This window comes from Spodoptera frugiperda, chromosome 19 (genome assembly GCF_023101765.2).
Source record: "Spodoptera frugiperda isolate SF20-4 chromosome 19, AGI-APGP_CSIRO_Sfru_2.0, whole genome shotgun sequence".
NCBI classification, from domain to species: domain Eukaryota; kingdom Metazoa; phylum Arthropoda; class Insecta; order Lepidoptera; family Noctuidae; genus Spodoptera; species Spodoptera frugiperda.
Window position 1 is genome coordinate 4,049,095 of NC_064230.1, and position 26,031 is coordinate 4,075,125.

The following is a 26,031-nucleotide window of genomic DNA, read 5'->3' on the forward strand; positions in this document are numbered from 1 at the left end:
TAAATAAAACAACATTCAGTAGTTGTGTCTTGTTAATAGTAATTCTAGAATACATTTATGTACTCGCCGTTACAGGGCATTTTGTTTGTATGAAATATATTTTATTTAAAAGATACATCAACATTATACAGTTCTCTCCTCACTCGGACATATTTTACATAGTACAAAATAAGTTAATCTTAAAACTACTAGAGTACATTAGTACTTTACATTTTGCGAAAAGGTCGACACAAACACTTTATTAAAAATCATGACAAATATTTTTATGAAGAAAACTTACTTTCCCATACATTTTGACGCATGTCACACAGAGACAAGACTAATTTCCATTATGTACGTTTAACAAAAAACAAATGACATGTCAGTGACGTCATGCACAAAATGACAAGGACAGAAACATCGTATTCTCTTTCTAAATCCATTTACTGAACTTTCTTTGGTCCAATACAAATAACAAACAATTGACATATCAATGACGTCAGACCCGAAATGACAAGGGCAGAAACATGTATGTTATTGTTGTCTCTTTTTAATGGAGATGTAGGTATTACTTTTCTTTCACAGTGATGATTTACATAACAATACAATGAAGTTTCTTGACGGTTGTCCTTCGATTCAACTTGAACAACATTTTGTACAACAAGTTTCACTGGGAATGAATATGGGATTGTCTTTTAAGACAATTTGAGAAATTAGAATCTTTAAGATAATATATTCTTTCGTCCAATATACACGCGCTACAAATGACGATTATTCCGAACAGACAGTAAATACTGCAGGTATTTTGATACATTTATTCATGTATTACAATTTTACAACTTCATAGACTTTTACAATATTACAATCTTGTAAGAAGTAGAAAATATTAGTGAGTAGCAGTGTATGAGGTGACAAACTACATACTTGGAAATACTGATTGTACATCAGTTGTTTAATAATTTATTAGCAAGTAACAATTTATGGAGTTACTAATATCACAATTACCAATTGACGGGACCGCTAACCAAATATACGTCTCGATTAACATTAAACTCAGCCTCATCGAAGTGTTTCTTGACGGTTGTTCTTTGATACAACTCTCAGACAAAACGTTGAACATGAAATGTGTGAGAAATATATGTAAGTAGCTGTATATGGAGCTACAAGCTACTTGGAAATACTGAATGAGTAAATAGCAACAGGAGGTGCTCGACCACCTCAAGTATCTTGACTAGGTTTTACATTTCATAGAAGTACGAAGAAGTTTCTTGACGGTTGTCCTTCACAGAACTCTTTTACGACATTTCAGTCGCGACATGTGTAGGAAATATTTATTGACAAATGTATGTCGAGACAAATGGACAAATCCTTGGAACTTTCAATGTTTAATACAATACATTGTCTCTCAATGACATTAAGTATGAAGAAGTTAAATCATGTACATTCCACAGTACACACGGAGCGACCACTTCAATGACTTTCTAAGTGGGGAAATATTTGAACACAAAAATAAAAAAATAGAAGAATATTGCCGGCTTCTAGAACAACGAGTTTCTTGACGGTTGTCTTTGATGTAACTCTTACAAGAGTGTGAGGACTTCATTGTGGGAACTGCAATGTTCCACTTTACTTGTGAACAAATATTTTGCATGAAACAGTTGATTATAGGAATACAAAGATTAATGAGCTGTCGGACACAAAACATGTACATGAGTGAAACAACATAGATAAAGACAGACTACATGAGACATACTTTTTCTTTTTTTTTTCTTTTTTTAAAAACGTTGCCCCACACTAGGATTTTCTCCTGTGTCGTGGGTGCGTTTACCACCATACAAGTTCACATACACATGACACCCATGCATATACATGCAAGTATCAAGTATTCTATGAAATAATCGTTTACAGCAAGTTTCTTGACGGTTGTCCTTCGATACAACTCTAATACAATACTTTGACCATGAAATATGTAGCGATCATTACATAAGTAGCTGTACATGACACTACAAACTACTTGGAAATACTAAGTAAGTCTCAGCGGACGACAAAATGAAGAAAGGCGCCCCACCTTGTGAAACATGGAATATTTAGGTTGGATAAACTAGCAACATCCAATTATAATAAATATACACTTGAAATATTGAAATACCACGTAGAACCACAATTGTTCTAAGTGGGGAAATTGATGTTTTATATTGAGTCGTGAGAATATTAAAGAATAACTAGTAATAGAACAGTGTCTCAAAACAATTAGAGACACAGGGTACAATATAGAGTTTCTTGACGGTTGTCTTCGACACAAGCTAACATGCAACACTCATAGAACATTAGATATAGTTGCAGTCAGTAATATTGTTGTACCAAATATCGACGCGCACAGCGTCACATCGAGCGCCTGAATGTAGTGCCGCCTTCTGAGACATGAAATGTTATTTAGTATATTCATAGATTTATATTTAATTACGTACACTAATAAATACCGAATAAGGAATTTTGTATACATATTGATATAATGGAGTTTCTTGCTGGTTGTAGTCGAAACAACTTCAGAAACCTCTCGCATTATGTAAATACGAAGAAACATTGATTAGTACCATGGAGTATCCACGTAGAACGATCGCTATAACGTTCTTGGAAGCGAAACAACAGTATGCAGGAGCTTGTGGACAGCTCCTGTATGGAGAAATACTATCAAGTATATTCATATTGGAAGTCAAAAAGTATCTCTCGTCCTCAAATATATTTGGCACTAAGTTACATGGACGATCACACGACAAATATCGACGCACACAATTAGAACACGCGCGGTACTACAAACCACTCAGATATACTGACTCGGTACAAACATACGAATGTACGTTGCACATGCTATGACGGATACTGCATAACATTAATTACAAAGTACAATTTTATTTAGTTTCTTGATGGTTGTCTTTCTTACGCACTTCATAAACATTTTGAAATCGTAGTTGTATGAGGCGACAAGCTACATACCAGGTATAGTGGCTAGGTAAGGCGCCTCGTGAGACGTGGAACACTCGAAGCATAACTGGACATAAAGTACTGTGTCTTTAGGACAACATTTACTTTCACAGACAAATTTGAAACACAAAGCGTATACTGAGATCTTGAAACTCGTCACTTTAACATGAATTGTTCAGAACATACACTAATTAAAGAGTTTCTTGACGGTTGTCTTCGATACAAACTTACAGACTCACTGAGCGTAACAGTTTCATTACATGAACTGCACAAGTTGCTCGACATAATGTTAATTAATGCTACGGACATGTTAGTCAGTAGCCGTTTACAAGACCGTTTACACATAGGAACGTATATTTATACATTCCATTAAATATTCAACATTTCAATATGAATGCTCCAGGTACAATGACCACTTTGACTGTCATCCTATATCCCCACATACAATTATTCTAAATACTATACTGGTATATCACCAAAAAAATATATGAGAAAATTATTGATTAAACCACGATATAATTCACGCGACAAATATCGACGCACACAATTAGAACAAACACAGATGACGGATCATCGGCAGTCACCATCGGTTATATTCGATACAACTTTGGAATACATAGTAAGTACGATACGAAGGAAACATTGAAATAATATATAATTGTGTGAGTACAGACCACATACAGACAACGACTGGGTGAGTGTCATCAGGTGCTGGGTGTGTAGGAGACAAGGAATATAAACAATCCATCGAATTTACACATTTCTAGACAACGTCTAATATTGACAATTGTAAGGTCAATGACCTCTTGGAAATATGGAGTGTAAGTCGCTCACACAGCGACATAAAGTAACATCACCACACCCGGAGTTACATTTAGCAAGCTGGAGTGGCAGTGGGCCGGTCACATTTGTCGAGGAACCGATGACTGTTGGGGTAAACGTGTTCTAGAGTGGAGACCGCGTGTAGGCAAGCGTAGTGTAGGGCGCCCTCCAGCTAGGTGGAGTGACGATATCCGCACCGATGGCTGGTAGAGGTTGGATGCGTAGAGCTGAAGATCGAGCTCAGTGGCGTACCATTGGAGAGGCCCACGTCCAGCAGTGGACGAGAACAGGCAAGTTTTCAGGATGAAGATGTACCCACTACCTACAATACGACATAAGGGACAATTGTGTTTCTTGATGGTTGTACTCGATACAACTTTAGATTATATTCGTATTATATGAACACGAAAGTAACATATTATTTTGTAAGTGGCAGTTAACTACCAACTGTTTAGAAATACTGACACATTATAATATAATTGTTATAGATTTCATTTCATTTTATATCATTTATTCTTAACTAACACCTCTGGTGCCTGAATGTAGTGCTTCCTTCTAAGACATGAAACATTATTTAATCTTAGAAAATACTCAAAGCGCACACAATACTCATTGTACGAGTAATTGTTAAACAACTCCGAGCAATGATACTGAGAGGGAAATACAAATATCTTGAAGCCTCTGAGGCAAAGTACTTATTTATATCTCGATATGTGCCTAACCTCTTCTTATACTGAGACGACCCACTAAAAGGTATAGAAATTAAAATTACACCCAGTCAATACTTTCAAACATCGACACACACAGCTAGAACTAGCAGACTCCCCGTGTACTAAACTGACTTGTTGCACAGTGGTACAACAGCAACAAGTAATGAAACTGTACCCTATACACTCGAGGCAGAAGCAATCGCCATCAGCTATATCGGAGCTGTCAGTAAACGGGAACACTACATTGTAAGAACTGCTGAACATTAAGTAAATACCGACGAGTCAGTAAGGACATCCTTAATAAGACGAGTGTAAAATTATTGAAGCCATTTTAACCAGCGTAAAATATGGGAAAGAGATTAAGGTACTCCAGTCGACGAGAACTAGTTTCTTGACGGTTGTCTTCGATACAACTTGTAAAGTTTCGTATTATTTAAATACGTAGGAAACATTTGAGACTGCAAACTAATTGCAGGTACTGACTAGGTCATGTCAGTCTGAAACATCCGTGGAACTTGTATATTTCATTATCAGTTTAAATATTGATAAGAATAATCACGTGGAACGACAAATGGTACTAAGTGTTCCCACTTAGTTATTTTTGATTCGTTAATTGTTGATTCTTGAAATTATGAATGCACAAAACATTCGTCTGTATATATTTATCTGACTTAGAGACGAGCTCAACACTTGACTTGAAAGAAAATGCTTTCTCAAGTAGTTTCTTGGCGGTTGTTCTCCGATAAACATGTAATATAAACATTTTAATCATAAAATACTTAGCTGACCATTACATATGTAAGTAGCTGTACATCATATAACAAGCTACTTGGAAATACTGAGCGGATGGCAAATTGAATTGAATTGAATATTCTTTATTGCAGATCACAGATCCATATAAAATGTTAGTAAAAGCTTAAACTAATGTTAGTAGACATACGCAGCACACAGAATAATAAAATAAAAAACACATTAATTTGGTACATGAACTCCTTCTCGAACATGTACACCCACCCAGTGCCTAATAAATGGACCATCAATTTTGTCCGCCAGGGTGGCGAGAATACTGTTAGTGCTGACCCTAAATCTTCGCAGCATCGAGGCACATCGCTTGCGCATGATGGCGTAAAAGTCATCCAGCCGCGCATCAGCAAACATGCCTGACGCGCTGCAAAACCGGGGCAGCCCCAACAACATCCTCAACACGTTATTGTACTGTACGCGCAGAGCGTTGTAAGCCCTCTGGGTATACCTGACCCACAGGCTGCACGAGTAAAATGACTGGCAATATGCCCTAAACAGAGTCATCTTTACTTCTGTAGTACATCGCGCAAACCTGCGAGCAAGCATGTTACCTCGGGCAAATGCCTTGTAAACATCTGAGAAATATTCAATGTGAATGATCACTTTAGGTCATTAAAATGTGTTTAAACCTGGATCTGGACAGTAGAGATGATTGGGATAAGCGTTTTTGTTTTTCATTAGTTGTCAAGTTTCTTGTCAGTTGTTCTTTGATAGAACTTTATACAATACTTTATTCTTTAAATGTGTTAGAAATGTCTGCGAATGACATTGAAATATAAAATTACCACTTAGCACGGCGAATAGTTGTAGGTGGGGAAATTGTATTATATCATGTAAGTAGTGGACATACTGATTAGAGAAACTTCATCAGGAGCTTGAATGTCTCTGGGGACAATATTTAAAGAACATTAAAACGGTGTTCGATGTCCCATAGCCGAGATCAACGGGAAAAGTACATTTGCAATACGTACGTTAATTAATTAATTTATCGAAGCTCTTTCGTACTTGGGTTAAATAACTTTGAATAAGTGGGAATATTTGTAGTTTCTTGACGGTTGTCTTCGATACAACTCCAACTAGAGTTTAGTACAACGCTAATCACTAGACAATAGTGACTGGAGACGTGGAGAATGTGACGAGTCCACAGAGACGACAATATTAAACACAACAATACCAGTTTATTATAAAACTAAATAGTGGAGACACAGTGATTGCACACAGCTAGAACTAGCACACACCGCGTGCACTGAACTTGCTGGTAGAACATTGGTATATTGTAGTGGTAAGTTAAACGCGAAATCTATTTTATTATTCTTATTATGTTTAATTGATGATAAATATAAAATTAGAACTACAATTATACGTTCTGCACTCGTTTGACACAGACAGAGGACAAGGATGAAGTTCGACAAAGTCCTCGCGAGGGAACATTGTACATAGTAGTGTCAGTAATATTGTACCGTAGACTCAATCAAAGATTAACGTATATATTCTGGAACACTTTCAATTGTGTTATACGGACCTCGATACGATTTCGACGCTTATTCATAGATCGAGACATTATAATTCATACGACATATATCGACGCACACAATTAGAACAAACACAACTGTCACTAGCACATTGCTTGACGGTTGTCTTCGATACAACTTTGGAACGTTCTTAACAGGGAAACAGCTGTTTGTCAACAAGCTCATATTTAATGGAATATTTGTTGGGATTAATCCCGATTAAAGCCAAATATATTGCTTTACTAACGAAGAAGTAAACTTGTCTACTAGCATCACGAACTAATGAGTTTCTTGACGGTTGTCTTCGATACAAATGTATGCTTGAATGTATTTACGACATGGAATATATTTGCACACAGCCAGCGCACAAGATATATCAAAGAGGGGAATGATTTAACTCCATAGACTATTCAACAGGTTTCTTGGCGGTTGGCTTTATGGTATATGACATTAAATATTAAACAACATAATATTAATAATATTATTCGCACGGAGTTTCTTACCGGTTGTCTGTGATACAGTTTTGTAATACTTTTCGTACTACGTAAACACGTAGAAAACGTTAGAGAGAATTTTCAATAAACAGTATTGTACATTGTAACCTCCACGTTCTAAGTGGAACAATAGTTGTTTTAATTCTAAAATATGTTGTTGATATCACAATCGAGTGATAAAGTTTTGTTTTATTATCTTATAACAATCATAGGCTTAGAAAAAATGTTTTCTCAACTAGTTTCTTGACGGTTGTCCTTCGATACAACTCTAATACAATACTTTGACCATGAAATATGTAGCGATCATTACATAAGTAGCTGTACATGACACTACAAACTACTTGGAAATACTGAGTAAGTCTCAGCGGACGAGAGAATGAAGATAATCTACAAAGATAGATGAAGACAATATAATTCACGCGACAAATATCGACGCACACAATTAGAACAAGTACGGTTGATGGTTTATCTATATTTAGCACTTTAACTTTCGCCACTGGCGTCCTAAGTGGGGAACGTTTGTTTGTCTATAGCCCCCAATAACATGTAGAGAGGTCCACATTAAAGTTTCGATAAAACTTTATACAATACTTCAGGAATAGTACTAAATAAATAAATATTGCGATTTACACAACGCATTTGAAGAGCGTCTAGATTTAACTAAACTTGTAAACTGGTTTCATCAATGAGTTTCTTGACGGTTATCTTCGATACAAGACTGATAAATACTTCGTATTATGTATACACAGAATGCATGTGTGCCTTACCTTAAGGCATTTGGAGACATTTACAATATCAATATTGATTTAGAACAATCGATGTGAATATTATCGAGCGCCTGAATGTACAGATACAGATACCTCCATAGACAAGGAATGTTTCAATATTTAATCCTAAATTCTTTATCCAATAGATAATCAGATTGTAGTTCCACATAGGACGACACTTTAATAACATTTAAAGTGCGGTGACAGTACACATCGCCTCCTGTGTGGAGTCAAATGTTAATACATTCATATTGGAAAACAAACGGTTCAATGTGAAAAAATACATTAAGGACAATTGAGTTTCTTGATGGTTGTATTCGATACAACTTTAGACAATATTCGTATTATATGAACACGACAGTAACATATTATTTTGTAAGTAGCAGTTAACTACCAACTGTTTAGAAATACTGACACATTATGTAATTGTTATAGATTTCATTTCATTTTATATCATTCATTCTTAACTAACACCTCTGGTGCCTGAATGTAGTGCTTCCTTCTAAGACATGAAACATTAATTAATTTTAGTAAATTCATTGTTTTTGCAACTAATACTGCAATCATTATATTCAAATTCAACTGAATATTTGTCGGGATTAATCCCGATTAAAGTCAAATATATTGCTTTACTAATGAAGAAGTAAACTTGTCTGCTAGCTTCACGAACTAATGAGTTTCTTGACGATTGTCTTCGATACAAGATTGATCGAACATAATGGTACTAAGAGGTGACAGTTATTTCAAACACCTTCTTAACTTCAGTATTTTGAGAATTGTGTATACGTACAATTATGTGCCAAAATATATTCCCACACAATATACTGAGTCATACTTTACTTACATACGTTAGTACCGACCATCCATTTCTGATACAGAGTTAGACTGAAGTCACAAAATTCACGTAACAAATATCGACGCACACAATCAGAACAAACACAAAGCCCTGTAAGTAGCTGTTTATGAGATTACAAGCTACTTGGACATACTGATTTATAAACACCACATTTTGTGTGAGACTTTGTTGACGGCAGTTCTTCAATAGAAACATCATATTTTGACAATACGATAGGAAAATATCCATATCCAGGGACTTCTTCATTAAATATTGAATAATATTGTTTGCACGGAGTTTCTTGACGGTTGTCTTCAATACAATTGTTATGTTTTAAACATGACGTGAGAAATATTTAAACGCAGCTGTTCATAAATCTACAAACAACTTGGAATTAATAACTTGGTAAGTATCACTTTGTGATAGTGAAACAATATTTATTATCAACCCATAGATAGGTTTTGTTTCAGTAGGAATTGTGAACAGCATTCTTGCTTTCCCAATTTATGATAGGGCAAAATGTTATACAAATTGATGTGTAGACCATAAGTTCGTAGACTATACTGTTTAGACCATTAGTCGCTATTTAGTTCAGTTTGTTATACGTTATTATGATTATAACGGCACCGGGCGATGCTGTCTCTGACAGACAACATCCTTTAATACATTTATGAAATGCTGAACTACTCAAAGCTATGGAAATGTAAACCAGAAGACGAGACGAGAACTAGTTTCTTGACGGTTGTCTTCAATACAACGCTTGTATAATGTATGAATATTGCCATTTATTAATTGAATATGAATATCAATATGACAAACTGGATATAGCACAGAAATAAAGTTAATTACATCGATAAGACAATATAATTCACGCGACAAATTTCGACACACACATTTAGAACAAGCGCGGTTGTCACTAGTAGATTGCTTGACTGCAACAACTTTGTATAATTATTGACTTTTTATTAATTTGCATGTTTATAATATAAAATAGAAAAGTCACATAGAACAACTTCTGCACGTAGAACAGTTAGTTCTAAATAGGGAAAATATTGTTTTATACATGCCACTAGAAATGTTGTTTGTAAGGTTAATATTGCAATAGAAGTTTCTAGACACGAGTTTCTTGACGGTTGTTCCTCGACAGAACTCATAATATACAATACTGGTAAGACAAATATCGACGCACACAGTTAGAACAAGCACGGCGGACGGTACATTGTTAAATAACTTTGAATAAGTGGGAAGTTACAAATATTCTTGTAGTCTGAATATTCGTATTTGTATACATTCCGAGATTTATGCAATTTAGAGATATGATTACATAAAAATATCACTTAAAAAGCGATGTCAAGAAAGCGTTGGTCGTAATATCCCTGCAAAATATGATCAAATTGAATGAAATATTTAATGCTTCATATATCGACGCACACAATTAGAACATTGGTGGTTATGAGACACAGACAGAGGACAACATGTAGGTATTTGAAGTCTGGATGACACGAACTGTTCATTCCTTGGCCAGTCTGTTGTATAGACTATACAAAGCGTGTTTGATCGTTGTTTGGTAGAACAGTGTTGAGTATCACTTTGTGACTTAGAAAAACCATAATAGTCATTTGACTTTCCAATAATTGGTACAAGTTTCTATATGTTATTGAATAATTGGATATTGAAATACCACATAGAATTACAAATACATAATTCTGAATGGTCTTCCACAAGATGACCAGTTGATAGTAATAATTGACTCGGTTGCTATGGTAACGAGTTTCTTGACGGTTGTCCTCAATATAACGCTTTTACAATATTTCAATCATGAATTAAGTAGAAACATATTATGTAGTTGCAGTGAGGTTACAAACAACACACTTGGAAATACTGATTGAGTACACCTCATCGGGCACATTATGCCACATTCCTACTTCGTCCATGTTTTATTAAATTCATTAACAACATTAAATATTGTTATTTGAAACATGGACACACCATGTAGACCGCCACGGTGATGACGTCATAAATAGAGAAACAGTTGCTTGTTCTGAACAAGCTCCTGTATGGAGAAATACTATCGAATACATTAGTATCGGGATACAAAGATTTTAATTTAGTGCTAAAGTGTATATATAGACACAGAAAAGTTAACATTTACAAAGACAATATAATTCACGCGACAAATATCGACGCACACAATTAGAACAAGCGCGGTTGTCACTAGCACATTGCTTGACTGTCTTCGACACAACTTTGGAAGTATTCGTCCTACGCAAATATGAAGAAATCATTACATCACACAACGGAACAATATTGACGTAAATGTCATTTTATGAAATACAAAATTGCGTGTCTTTGTGTAGCGAACAGTTTCTTGACGGTTGTCTGTAATACAACTTTAGAAAATATCCACATTATGTAAATACGAAGGAAACATGTAAGTAGCTGTCTATAGCAACACAAGCTCTATACATGGAAATACTGATTACGTACATCTCATCTGACACCTTTAAGGTAACGTTTAATAAACCATTACATTTGATAACTTTTGATAACTTCAGTAACAGGACATATCTCTCATCTATTCCTATTCTTACATCACATAGTTTCTTGCTGGTTGTCTTCGACACAACTTTGATAAACATCGAGAAACAACCGCATCCTATCTGAATCAAACGACGAAGTTTTTTTTTATAATTCATAGACTGCTCAACGAGTTTCTTGACGGTTGTACTCAACACAAGCCACACAACAGTCATGAACAATCCAATACATGGAAGTTATTTAATGAACTTGTATCGGATCGTGAGACTTGGAATATTAATAAATATATTGAACTCACAATATACAATACTGAAGTAGCAATACATTGTTAGTTTGTATGTTCATTCATATCATTTCTATTCAACCTCTTTATAACGTGTGTTTACGTAAACATTACAATGCACACACAAGACAGAAGAAATATCATATTCCACGTAGAAACACCACTTCAATGGCGACATTAGTGGGGGAAGTAAACTGCACAAGTTAATACAATAAGTGGTATGTACCACAAATACACGTATACGAACGCAATATAAATATATATATATATATATATCGCATATACCGATGTATCTCGTATATGGAGAGTAACATCTGGACGGGCTTTGGAACAGAAACTACAGACGATATAATTCATACGACAAACATCGACGGACTTATAACTCTCACTCCCATTATAAATATTGGATACAGTGGCAGTCAATAATATTGTATACTTCAAGTTTCTTGACGGTTGTCTTCGATACAACGTTGACAGAACATATAGTACCTAGCTGTGTATGTGGCTACACACCACTGTGGAATACTGACTGGGTAGATGTCATAGCGTTTGTTGCCATTAAACTACAGAACGAAATGATCAAATTGAATGATATATTTAGTGCGCCAAATATCGACGCACACAATTAGAACATTGGTGGTTATTCATTTTTAGTAATATATGTACAAAATATAGTGTTATGAAAGTATTATAGGATAATGTTGACATTTCAAAAGCAACTAATTAAAAATTAGTTGTTGAATATTAAACTACAAACGAGTCAGTAATTACAACCATAATAAATAGACAAGTATAGTTAGGGCTGTCGTAGAAGAAAACGGAAACATAGGAGACAATATGTAGGTACTCCAGTTGACGAGAACTAGTTTCTTGACGGTTGTCTTCGATACAACGCTTGTATAATATATCAATTACGAAACAAGGGGAGAATATTACTTGAAAATACTGATTGAGTCAACCTCATCGGACCATATGTGATATGGGCCTCGTTGAACAAATTCATTGGAGTTCCAACGTTTGGGGAAAAAGTTGATAGTTCACAATATATTAATATTGGCATTTATTAATTGAATATGAATAGCAATATGACCAACTGGATGTAAAATGCAAGTTATTTACATAGATAAGACAATATAATTCACGCGACAAACATCGACGCACACAACTAGAACAAACTAGTCTGTCGCTACACTACTCAACGTTTCTTACTGGTTGTCTTCGCTACAACTTTAATAAATACAATATATTTATGTCGCACGTAATTACACAGAAAGTATACTAATTGTATTCAGCAGTTTATGTAACTGCAAAGTATTTGTACATACTAAATAGAAACGTCATCTGGTATATCAGCATTCGTCATCTGGTAATACTGAGTAAAAAACTCTTTTAAGAATCAAACGGTGTTCGATGTCCCATAGCTGAGTTCAGCGGAGAAAATTACATTTACAATGAGTACGTTACGAGTTTCTTGATGTTTGTCTTTGATACAAGCGTGGCACATGTTAGATATGGACACTCCACGAGCGAGCACTTTAATGTCGTCCGTAGTAGGGAAATATTAGAGTTTGTTTTCGAGTGTATAGTGAACCGGAGCACAAACCACTATACAAACTACTAGAAACATTAATGAGGAGGTCTCATATCTGTTGAGACTCTGAAAGAGTATGTAAACCATACATCGATGATACTATCAATATTTAAATGTATATTTGTATATGTATTACATAACACATTAGTAATTATTACAATACAATACTAACAATGACAACAATGGCAACAATAATTACATCAATACAATTCATACGACATATATCGACGCACACACAAGTCCGTATATAGTGAACATTTGCCATAGTAGCAGTCAGTAATATTGTCTCTGAGACATGGAACAATGCACAGGTTCTAATGGTAAGGAACCACAGGAAAATCTATTTTTACATTTCAAAGATTATATTAAGTTTCTTGATGGTTGTCTTCGATTCAACTTGTAAAGTTTCGTATTATTTAAATACATTTGAGACTGCAAACTATTATTAGGGTCAGTCTGACGTGGAACTTTCAATATTGAATGTATGTTTCATTATCAGTTTAAATATTCACTGAACTATATGTAGATTTAGACATAGAGATCAAATATCGACGCACACAATTAGAACAAGCACGAATCATCGGTTGTAGTTTCTTCAAGATTGTTCTTCAATACAACTTTTAGACAATATTTTGATCATTAAATATGGTACATATGTGATCTTATCATTAACCCTTGGAGAACATTACAACACCACATTTCTAAGACAATAGAGTTTCTTGACAGTTGTTCCTCGATAGAACTCAATGTAGACTCGCTTCTAAACGCTTCAAATACATTAAACTTTCAATATTTAGTACATATCTCCATGTATATTTAAAAACTGAAAAGGATATCTTGTGTAGAACGACCGTAGAGCAGCATCCTCTTCCTCAGTCGTACATTCTTGACAGAATGCTCGTGGTTGACAATGATGCATTTTCCCTGGATATCGTAGCTCTCGCGATGTGCCTCCACTTGTTGCGGTCTTCGCCCGTAACCCTGGGCACGGGTTCCGCGTTATACCCCGCAGGACTGGGTCCCTGCTGAACTTCGCCATCTACACACTCCGGCCTACTGAAGTGTAAGATGCCCACCCCCGCGACATGGACGCGCCAGACAGGAATTGCCCAAGTGAAGAGTAGAGAAGGTGACTCTACTCCCCCCAGGGCCGAGTTAATGGGCGTGTATGATCCCACACCCAAAGGCTTAACACTACCACTACTACAAATATAAATAAAACAATATTCAGTTGTTGTATCTTGTAAATACTAATTCTAGAATACATTTATGTACTCGCCATTACAGGGCATTTTGTTTGTATGAAATATATTTTATTTAAAAGATACATCAACATTACACAGTTCTCTCCTCACTTTGACATATTTTACATAGAACAAAGTAAGTTTGTCTTAAAACTACTAGAGTACATTAGTACTTTACATTTTGGGAAAAGATCGACACAAGCACTTTATTAAAAAATCATGACAATTTTTTTTATGAAGAAAACTTACTTTCCCATACATTTTAACGCATGTCACACAGAGACAAGACTAATTTCCATTATGTACGTTTAACGAAAAACAAATGACATGTCAGTGACGTCATGCACAAAATGACAAGGACAGAAACATCGTATTCTCTTTCTAAATCCATTTACTGAACTTTATTCACTTACAATACAAATAAAAAACAATTGACATGTCAATGTCGTCAGACACGAAATGACAAGCATAGAAACATATTCTTTTCCCTCAAATGTCACAAATTCCCCCTAACAGTGGTCATGTAATAATTGGAACACAATCTAATCATACATACTCGGTATGTAACTGAACAAGTTGCTTGCCAGTTGTCTTCGATACAAAATTTATGCTGTTATACTTTATAATATACTTTTATACTAAAATATGCAACAATCTTTAACTAGCAAGAACAAGCTACTTGGAAATAGACCAAGTCATGTACCTTAATATCTTTATAGATATAAAACTACTGTATACATTTAGGTAGTTTATTGACATTCACAAATAAAACCATCGAGTTTTTGAACGGTATGAAATACTCTTCATGAATCAATTCCTCAAGTATAAGACAAAAACCTTGATTATGTTCAAATTTGTAAACCCATCAATTGCATTAGTTTCTTGATAGTTGTCTTTCGATACAACTCTTTTACAATATTTCAATCATGAAATGAGGGAAAATACAAGTAACCCTACAATGTAGATTATTTAAAGAGTTTCTTAATGGTTGTCTTCGACACAATTCTTATGTTTTAAACATAAGTGTGAAATATTAAAGAGTAGTTGTTTGTGAGACTACAAACTACTTGGAAAGATTAATTTAAGTGTGGGAGAGCCATGCTTCGACTCGAATGGGTTGGCTCGACCGGAATGATATCTTCTATACAACGCTTTTACAATATTATAATCTTGTAAGAAGTAGAAAATATTAGTAAGTAGCAGTCTATGAGATGACAAACTACATATTTGGAAATACTGATTGTGAATCAGTTGTTTAATAATTAGCAAGTAACAATTAATGGAGTTACTAACATCACAATTACCAATTGACGCCAACAAAATTTATGTTAAGGTAAATTATTAAACTCAGTCTCATCGAAGTGTTTCTTGACGGTTGTCTTTGATGTAACTCTTACAAGAGTATGAGGACTTCATTGTGGGAACTGCAATGTTCCACTTTACTTGTGAACAAATATTTCGCATGAAACAGTTGATTATAGGAATACAAAGATTAATGAGCTGTCGGACACAAGACATGGACATGAGTGAGACGACATAGATAAAGACTGTACGACATGCAAGTATCGAGTATTCTATGAAGCACAGTTCATCGCTTGACGTTTCTTGACGGTTGTCTTCGATACAACTCTAAAACAATACTTTGACCATGAAATATGTAGCGATCATTACATAAGTAGCTGTACATGACACTAAAATACTTGGAAATACTGAGTAAGTCGCAGTGGACGACAAAATGAAGAAAGGCACCCCGCCTTGTAAACATCTGAGAAATATTCAATGTGAATGATCACTTTAAATCATTAAAATGTGTTTAAACCTGGATCTGGACAGTAGAGATGATTGGGATAAGCGTTTTTGCTTTTCATTAGTTGTCAAGTTTCTTGTCGGTTGTTCTTCAATACAACGCGACAAATGTTTCATCATAAATATTTGTTATGACAAGTTTCAATTGCAATATTATTTGTGTATATCGTATTCAATAATATAGAAATACCACATAGAACGACAAACAGTTCCATAGTGGGGAAATTCTTGTTCATATTACGTCAAGGCGTTCTTAGAAAGACTTTAATGGGTATGTATCCCTAAATTATGATTAGTATTATTCTAATTAAGTTTTTCAGAACCATTGTTCTTTATATTGAAACGTTTACCCTATAAATGATCTAAGATTACGACAGGAGTTTCCAGACACAAGTTTCTTGACGGTTGTTCCTCGATAGAACTCATATACAATACTGGTAAGACAAATATCGACGCACACAGCTAGAACTAGCACATACCCCGTGCACTGAACTTGCTGGTAGAACATTGGTATATTGTATTGGTAAGTTAAACGCGAATCCGATTTACATATTCCATGAAGAAACACCACTATAAGTGGGACATTATAATTAGTTCGTGAGAAATATTTAATTTCCACGTAGAGTGTGAAGGGGAGGGGGGAGAATGTGAGGAAATTGTTGTTTGTATTGTGTCATTACGGGTAATGTTTATCCCAACTGGCAATTAAAAGTATGTTTTTTTATAATTCATAGACTGCGCAACGAGTTTCTTGACGGTTGTACTCAATACAAGCCACACAACAGTCATGAACAATCCAATACATGGAAGTTATTTAATGAACTTGTATCGGATCGTGAGACTCGGAATATTAACAAATATATTGAACTTACAATATACAATACTGAAGTAGCAATACATTATTAGTTTGTATGTTCATTCATATCATTTCTATTCAACCTCTTTATAACGTGTGTTTACGTAAACATTACAATGCACACACAAGACAGAAGAAATATCATATTCCACGTAGAAACACCACTTCAATGGCGACATTAGTGGGGGAAGTAAACTGCACAAGTTAATGCAATAAGTGGTATGTACCACAAATACACGTATCCGTAGGCAATATAATTTCAGTGTAATCAATAGATGACATTATTGCAACAAGTTTCTTGACGGTTGTTTTCGACACAAGCTAACATGCAACACTCATAGAACATTAGATATAGTTGCAGTCAGTAATATTGTTGTACCAAATATCGACGCGCACAGCGTCACATCGAGCGCCTGAATGTAGTGCCGCCTTCTGAGACATGAAATGTTGTTTAATTTTAGAAAATTTTTATTAAATATTTAAATCACTCAGTGATATGGAAGGTGTAGTAACGTTAACATTATACACTACTCTCTATGTTTCTTAACGGTTGTCTTCGATACAACGCTTTTACAATATCATTATATCAAACATGAAAGAAGTAGAAAATATTAGTAAGTGGCAGTAAATTATGTAATTGTTATAGATTTCATTTATATGTGTAGAAATAGTAGTAAATTCATTTTATATCATTTATTCTTAACTAACACCTCTGGTGCCTGAATGTAGTGCTTCCTTCTAAGACATGAAACATTTAATTTTATAGAATTCTTTGTTTTTGCAGTTAATACTGCAATCATTATATTCACATTCACCTGAATATTTTTCGGGATTAATCCCGATTAAAGTCAAATATATTGCTTTACTAATGAAGAAGTAAACTTGTCTGCTAGCTTCACGAACTAATGAGTTTCTTGACGGTTGTCTTCGATACAAGGTTGATCGAACATAATTATTTGATCATCTCCCTTATATCTTCCAAACGTATTAAATTTACGTCTAGATACGAGTTTCTTACCTTCTTTTGAAGGAATTTCATTAAAAAAGATTTACATTACAACATTATATAGGAAACATTTTATAAGTAGCCATTTATCAGATTACAAGCTACTTTAAAAAACTCATTCTGCAAAACAGGAGAGGGGCAAACCCTTAAGACATGACATAGACACACGACAAATATCGACAATAAGTTTCAGTTTTTTAATATTGACTAAGGTTGTCTCCTCGGTCATCTAATAACAAGTGATCATTATGGAAGCTTACATTATCACTGTAAAGAGGAATAACGAAATCATTCCATTCCAAGACAAGTTAGTTTCTTGACGGTTGTCCTTCGATACAACACTTACAATATTAAAAACTTGAAATAAGTAGAAAGTATTAGTAAGTAGCAGTCTATGAGGTGACAAACTACATACTTGGAAATACTGATTGAGTCAACCTCATCGGGCACCATATGTGATATGGGCCTCGTTGAACAAATTCATTGGGGAAACAGTTGTTTGTTCACAATATATTAATATTGGCATTTATTAATTGAATATAAATATCAATATGACCAACTTGATGTGAAATGTCAACTATTACATAGATAAGACAATATAATTCACGCGACAAATATCGACGCACACAACTAGAACAAACTAGTCTGTCGCTACACTACTCAACGTTTCTTACTGGTTTTCTTCGCTACAACTTTAATAAATACAATATATTTATGTCGCACGTAATAACGACAAAGACAAAGCGAGGATGCTTCATAAATATACCTTTATTGGGGAATAATGTTGCTGCACGTATATAATGGCAATACAAAACGTTTCTTGACGGTTGTCTTCGATACAACTTGTGAAGTTTCGTATTATTAAAATACTTCAAACCACTCAATTAGTTTGATCATTATGTCGCAGGTATTTAAGAAAACCTTTAAAACATTTGAACCACGACGAGATGTCTGTTACAACAGAACCAAAACTTTCTACATGTATAGAACATGGAACAAAACAATATAATCCACAACACAAATATCGACGCACACAATTAGAACAAACATGGATAATATTTAGGAAATAGTTTTAACTCTCATCGCACACTACAACAGGCGCGGCCTGGTGGCACATGGAATATTCAACATTCCGTCTCGATAACAAGGAGGGAGTTCCTGAGATGTACGCATCCAGGCGTATTGTTATATACAACATTATACTTCTGTTAGTTTTATATCTATATCTGTTTTGTGTTTACTCCATTTGACGCAAGTTTTGTCCGCAAAACCAAGAAAAGATCAAAAAAATGAATTTTTAGCTTTATAGATTACTCAATAAGTTTCTTGACGGTGGTCTTTGATACAGTTTTGTACAACTTTTCGTACTACGTAAACACGTAGAAAACGTTTGAAGAGAATTTTCAATAAACAGTATTGTACATTGTAACCTCCACGTTCTAAGTGGAACAATAGTTGTTTTAATTCTAAAATATGATGTTGATATCACAATCGAGTGATAAATCCTTACAAGCTGACTATACTTGTATCTTAGTCGAAGACATCGACAAAATTAAAATCGACGTTTGCTAGAACTAGCGGTAGACAGTTAATTGTCAAATTACTTTAAATGAATGACGAATTCCAAAATTTGGTCAAATCTGAGTTCAATCAGACTTTTATGAAGAGTGACCGAAAAGTCAAAACTGGCCTATAGAATTGTATTCAGAGTAATTAATGAATGTTTCAAATATCGACGCACACAATTAGAACATTGGTGGTTGTGAGACACAGACAGCTACACGCTGTGTTCTGACGTATAACATGTTATGTTAACGTGTGTCACAGACAGAGGACAAGGATTCAGTCCAACCTCGCGAAGGAACATTGTACATAGCTACGTAGAAAAATGTGTAAAAAGTGTAATTTGTAGTTTCTTGACGATTATATAAATTCATTTTTAAATATCATTAATTTTTAAATATCATTCATTTTTTTAATATCATTCATTTTTAAAATCAATTTAAATTTATTACGAGTGTGTTTTACCAAGATAAGGTATTACACACGTCAAAGAAAAAAGGACTACTTGTATAAAAAGAGGATATATGTATAGTTTCTTGACGGTTGTCTTCGATACAACGCTTTTACAATATTATTATATCAAACATGAAAGAAGTAGAAAATATTTGTAAGTGGCAGTTAACTACCAACTGTTTAGAAATACAGTTTTAATCATTTCAGTAACACGTATTTCATGGAGGAGTTTCTTGACGGTTGTCTTCTATCTAAGTTCTAAGTGTAGAACTTGTTGATTGATATCACGTCCAAGTTGACACAGAAAACCCGAACTATTGTATTTACCATACTACTTTATTAATTTGTATATTCAATATACTTGAAGATACCGACTAGGTCAGTCGTCTTGTGGGACTTACAATATCTCACCTACATGAGACACTACAGAGAGCTTTTAGTTCAGTATTGAGAAATGTTCTTGAGAAACATATTATTTATACAATGCAACAATATTGAATACATTCATTTATGAAATAAAAAATAGCGTGTCTCTCTGACGCGAAGTTTAATTTCCAAACAGTTTCTTGACGGTTGTCTTTTATACAACTTTAGAAAATATTCACATTATGTAAATACGAAGGAAACATGTAAGTAGCTGTCTATAGCAACACAAGCTCTATACATGGAAATACTGATTACGTACATCTCATCTGACACCTTTAAGGTAACGTTTAATAAACCATTACATTTGATAACTTTTGATAACTTCAGTAACAGGACATATCTCTCATCTATTCCTATTCTTACATCACATAGTTTCTTGCTGGTTGTCTTCGACACAACTTTGGTAAACGTCGAGAAACATCGTATTGTTTAATATTTTGTTATCAAAGTGTTGTACAAGAGTTGCATACTACGTGTAGTACTACCATCATTTCAGAACATTTATATATCTCCAAATTATTCTTCAATCTATCCCTATTTGATAACAAAGAATTTTTGCTTTACAACATTTCCACATTTAGTTTCTTGATAATTGTATGCGACAACTTCCATAATGTAATTATTTGTATATTCCACGTAGAATTAATCACTTTAATGTAAGACAAGTATCGATGCAATTCTGGATTGTTTGACGAATATACGAATTAAATAAGAGTTCGTAATTCGTATTAAAAGTAGCAGTACATGACCAAATTAGATGGAAATACTAAGTAATTCAAAGTTTAAGCATTTGCGTCAATTGTACAACTTATATTATAACATCTGTTTTTATACAAATATTGGCTAAAATAGTCTCTCTTTAAAGAACATTAAAACGGTGTTCGACGACCAATTGCAAAATTGAAAGGGAAAATTACATTTACAATGAGTACGTTACGAGTTTCTTGATGTTTGTCTTTGATACAAGCTTGGCACCGAGCCACGCCGCGTGCAAGTAAACAATTACATCGACATGAAATGGTTTCAATGTTTCTTGTCAGTTGTCTTCTATACAACGCTTCTACAATATTACAATCTTGTAAGAAGTAGAAAATATTAGTAAGTAGCAGTCTACGAGGTGACAAACTACATACTTGGAAATACTGATTGTAAATCAGTTGTTTAATAATTAGCAATCAACAATTAATGGAGTTAGTAACTCCATTACATCACACATCACAATTACCAATTGACGGGACCGCCAACAAAATATATGTTAAAGTAAACTAAACTCAGTCTCATCAAAGTGTTTCTTGACGGTTGTCTTTGATGTAACACTTACAAGAGTGTGAGGACTTCATTGTGGGAACTGCAATGTTCCACTTTACTTGTGAACAAATATTTCGCATGAAACATTTGATTATAGGAATACAAAGATTAATGAGCTGTCGGACACAAGACATGGACATGAGTGAGACGACATAGATAGAGACTACATACAAGTATCAAGTATTCTATGAATCACAATTCATCGCTTGACGTTTCTTGACGGTTGTCCTTCGATACAACTCTAATACGATACTTTGACCATGAAATATGTAGCGATCATTACATAAGTAGCTGTACATGACACTACAAACTATTCGGAAATACTGAGTAAGTCTCAGCGGACGACAAAATGAAGAAAGGCGCCCCGCCTTGTGAGACACGGAATATTTAGGTTGGATAAATTAGCAACATCCAATTATAATAAATATACACTTGAAATATTGAAATACCACGTAGAACCAATTGTTCTAAGTTGGAAAATTGATGTTTTATATTGATTCGTGAGAATATTAAAGAATAGCTAGTCGTTGAACAATGCCTTAAGACAATTAGAGACACAGGATACAATATATAGTGTCTTGACGGTTGTCTGCGACACACGCTAACATGCAACACTCATAGAACATTAGATATAGTTGCAGTCAGTAATATTGTTGTACCAAATATCGACGCGCACAGCGTCTCACCGGACGGTGAGTGTAGACGAAAACTTTATAGGCATACCAAAGATTCGTATCAAACTTTTGGATGACAAACTATCTAATGAGTTTCTTGACGGTTGTCCTTCGATAGAACTTTATACAATACTGTTCCTTGGATTTGTAGAAACAGTAGAGAAATATTTGTAACTATGTAGATGTACATGAAGCTACAGCTACAAGACGCGCAGTCATACTGACTAACTGGAGGCATCCTACATCTCGCGCCGGTTGTACTCGATACTACTTTTATATATTATCGTGTTATATAAACACTTGGAAATATTCTCAAGTAGTCACTTGTGAGACTATACTCTACTTGGAAACACTGACAAGACTATTAAGTCTCAGATAATATAAGTAAATGAATATAATGATATTGCACATACGTAGGACCTCTATATCCATACTGTTGATACATCAAGTTCCACGTAAAAAACCACGTCAATGGCGGTCTAAGTGGAGGAATTGTTTCATAAATCTTGTGAAGACGTTCAGAGACATGTCGGTAAATAACATTTACATTGTCATTGTTAAACATATTCTTTTTAATTCTCTGTTGAAATTACTTGATTGTAGCACATCATATTTTCACAACCGCAGTCATTCTTGCGGACATAGAATAGCATCAGATAGAGATATATTTATGCCATTTCCAAGTCAATGGAGTTTCTTGACGGTTGTCTTCAATGCAACATATATTTAATTTTGATACATATTTCATATCACATGAAATACTGAAAAGGATATCTTATGTAGAACGACCGTAGAGCAGCATCCTCCTCCTCAGTCGTACATTCTTGACAGAACGCTCGTGGTTGACAATGATGCATTTTCCCTGGATATCGTAGCTCTCGCGATGTGCCTCCACTTGTTGAAGTCTTCACCCGTAACCCTGGGCACGGGTTCTGCGTTATACCCCGCAGGACTGGGTCCCTGCTGAACTTCGCCATCTACACACTCCGGCCTACTGAAGTGTAAGATGCCCACCCCCGCGACATGGACGCGCCAGACAGGAATTGCCCAAGTGAAGAGTAGAGAAGGTGACTCAACTCCCCCCAGGGCCGAGTTAATGGGCGTGTATGATCCCACACCCAAAGGCTTAACACTACCACTACTACAAATATAAATAAAACAACATTCAGTTGTTGTATCTTGTAAACACTAATTCTAGAATACATTTATGTACTCGTCATTACAGGGCATTTTGTCGGTATGAAATATATTTTATTTAAAAGATACATCAACATTACACAGTTCTCTCCTCACTCGGACATATTTTACATAGTACAAAGTAAGTTTGTCTTAAACTACTAGAGTACATTAGTACTTTACATTTTGCGAAAAGATCGATACAAACACTTTATTAAAAAATCGTGACAAATATTTTTATGAAGAAAAGAAAAACCAAATAACATATCAGTGACAGAAATATTTATGTTATTGTTGTCATTTTTTAATGGAGATGTAGAATTACCTTTAGTCTCTAGCGATGATTTACATAACAATACAATGAAGTTTCTTGATAGCTGTCTTCGATACAACTCTTTTACAATATTCCAATCATGAAATGAGGGAAAATAGAAGTAACCCTACAATGTAGATTATTTAAAGAGTTTCTTAATGGTTGTCTTCAACACAATTCTTATGTTTTAAACATAAGTGAGAAATATTAAAGAGTAGTTGTTTGTGAGACTACAAACTACTTGGAAATACTGACTTATATAATATGGAATTACCACATAGAACGACAAATAGTTCCATAGTGGGGAAATAGATTTTTAAATATCACGTCGTTTACAAAGAGGAACTAAGTCAATACTTAATAATTCGTCAAGACGTATGAGTATGAGATATCTATACATATAATAAAATCGTAGAAAAGTGCTGTCTGTACATTGAAAATAAAAATAAAAAAAATAGCAGGGGTTATTGTTATGTCGATGTCGAACCCAAAAATGTAATTAACTTTTTTTTTGTCTGTTTGTCTGTTTGTCTGTTTGTCTGTTTGTCTGTTTGTCTGTTTGTCTGTTCGTCTGTGCGCGCTAATCTCAGAAACGGCTGATCCGAGTTGGATGCGGTTTTCACGAATATATTGTGGGATGCTTAAATTTACATTTAGTGTATGTTTCATGTCAATCGGTTCATAAATAAAAAAGTTATGTCAAATTAAAGAATCACGTCGAACATTCTATGCTTATACCATTAATCTCCGCAACTATTTGACGGATTTGGTTGAAATTTGGTACAGATATAGTTTAGAACCTTAGAAAGGACATAGATATATTTTTATTTCAAAAAAAAAATCAAAAAATAAAATAAAAATAAAATAAAAAAATAAAATAAAAATAAAAATAAAATAAAAATAAAATAAAAATAAAAATAAAATAAGAATAAAATAAAAATAAAATAAAATAAAATAAAATAAAATAAAATAAAAATAAAAATAAAAATAAAAATAAAAATAAAAATAAAAATAAAAATAAAAATAAAAATAAAAATAAAATAAAAATAAAATAAAAATAAAAATAAAAATAAAAATAAAAATAAAAATAAAAATAAAAATAAAAATAAAAATAAAAATAAAATAAAAATAAAATAAATATAAAAATAAAAATAAAAATAAAAATAAAATAAAAATAAAATAAAAATAAAAATAAAAATAAAAATAAAATAAAAATAAAATAAAAATAAAAATAAAATAAATATAAAATAAAAATAAAATAAAAATAAAATAAAAATAAAATAAAAATAAAATAAAAATAAAATAAAAATAAAATAAAAATAAAATAAAAATAAAATAAAATAAAAATAAAATAAAAAATAAAATAAAAATAAAATAAAAATAAAATAAAAATAAAATAAAAATAAAATAAAAATAAAATAAAATAAAAATAAAATAAAAATAAAATAAAAAAAAATAAAATAAAAAATAAATTTATTCCGGACATACAGCGCCATCTATTGTTCAATTTCGTACTTATAGTACGGAATTGAACAATGTCGGGCTGTTCCTATACTCCGTAGATAGATGGCGTTGATCGCGCAATGGTGTAATTACAATTGTTCAGTTCATGTTATTGTTTTAATTCATTGGAAATTTGTTTTTACAAAATAGTAAAAAGCAATGAAAAATATAACATAATACAACTTTTAGTACAAAGAAAACGCTCTAACGGAGTATAGATAATTCTATGTCGATCGTTACACGACTTCGGTTCATGTTATTGTTTTAATTCATCGAAAAAAAGTTAACAAATAGTAAAAAGGTATGACAAAAATTATATCAATATAATTAAACTTTTAGTACAAAGAAAATGCCCGAACGGAGTATAAATAAATAATCCAAGTTGTC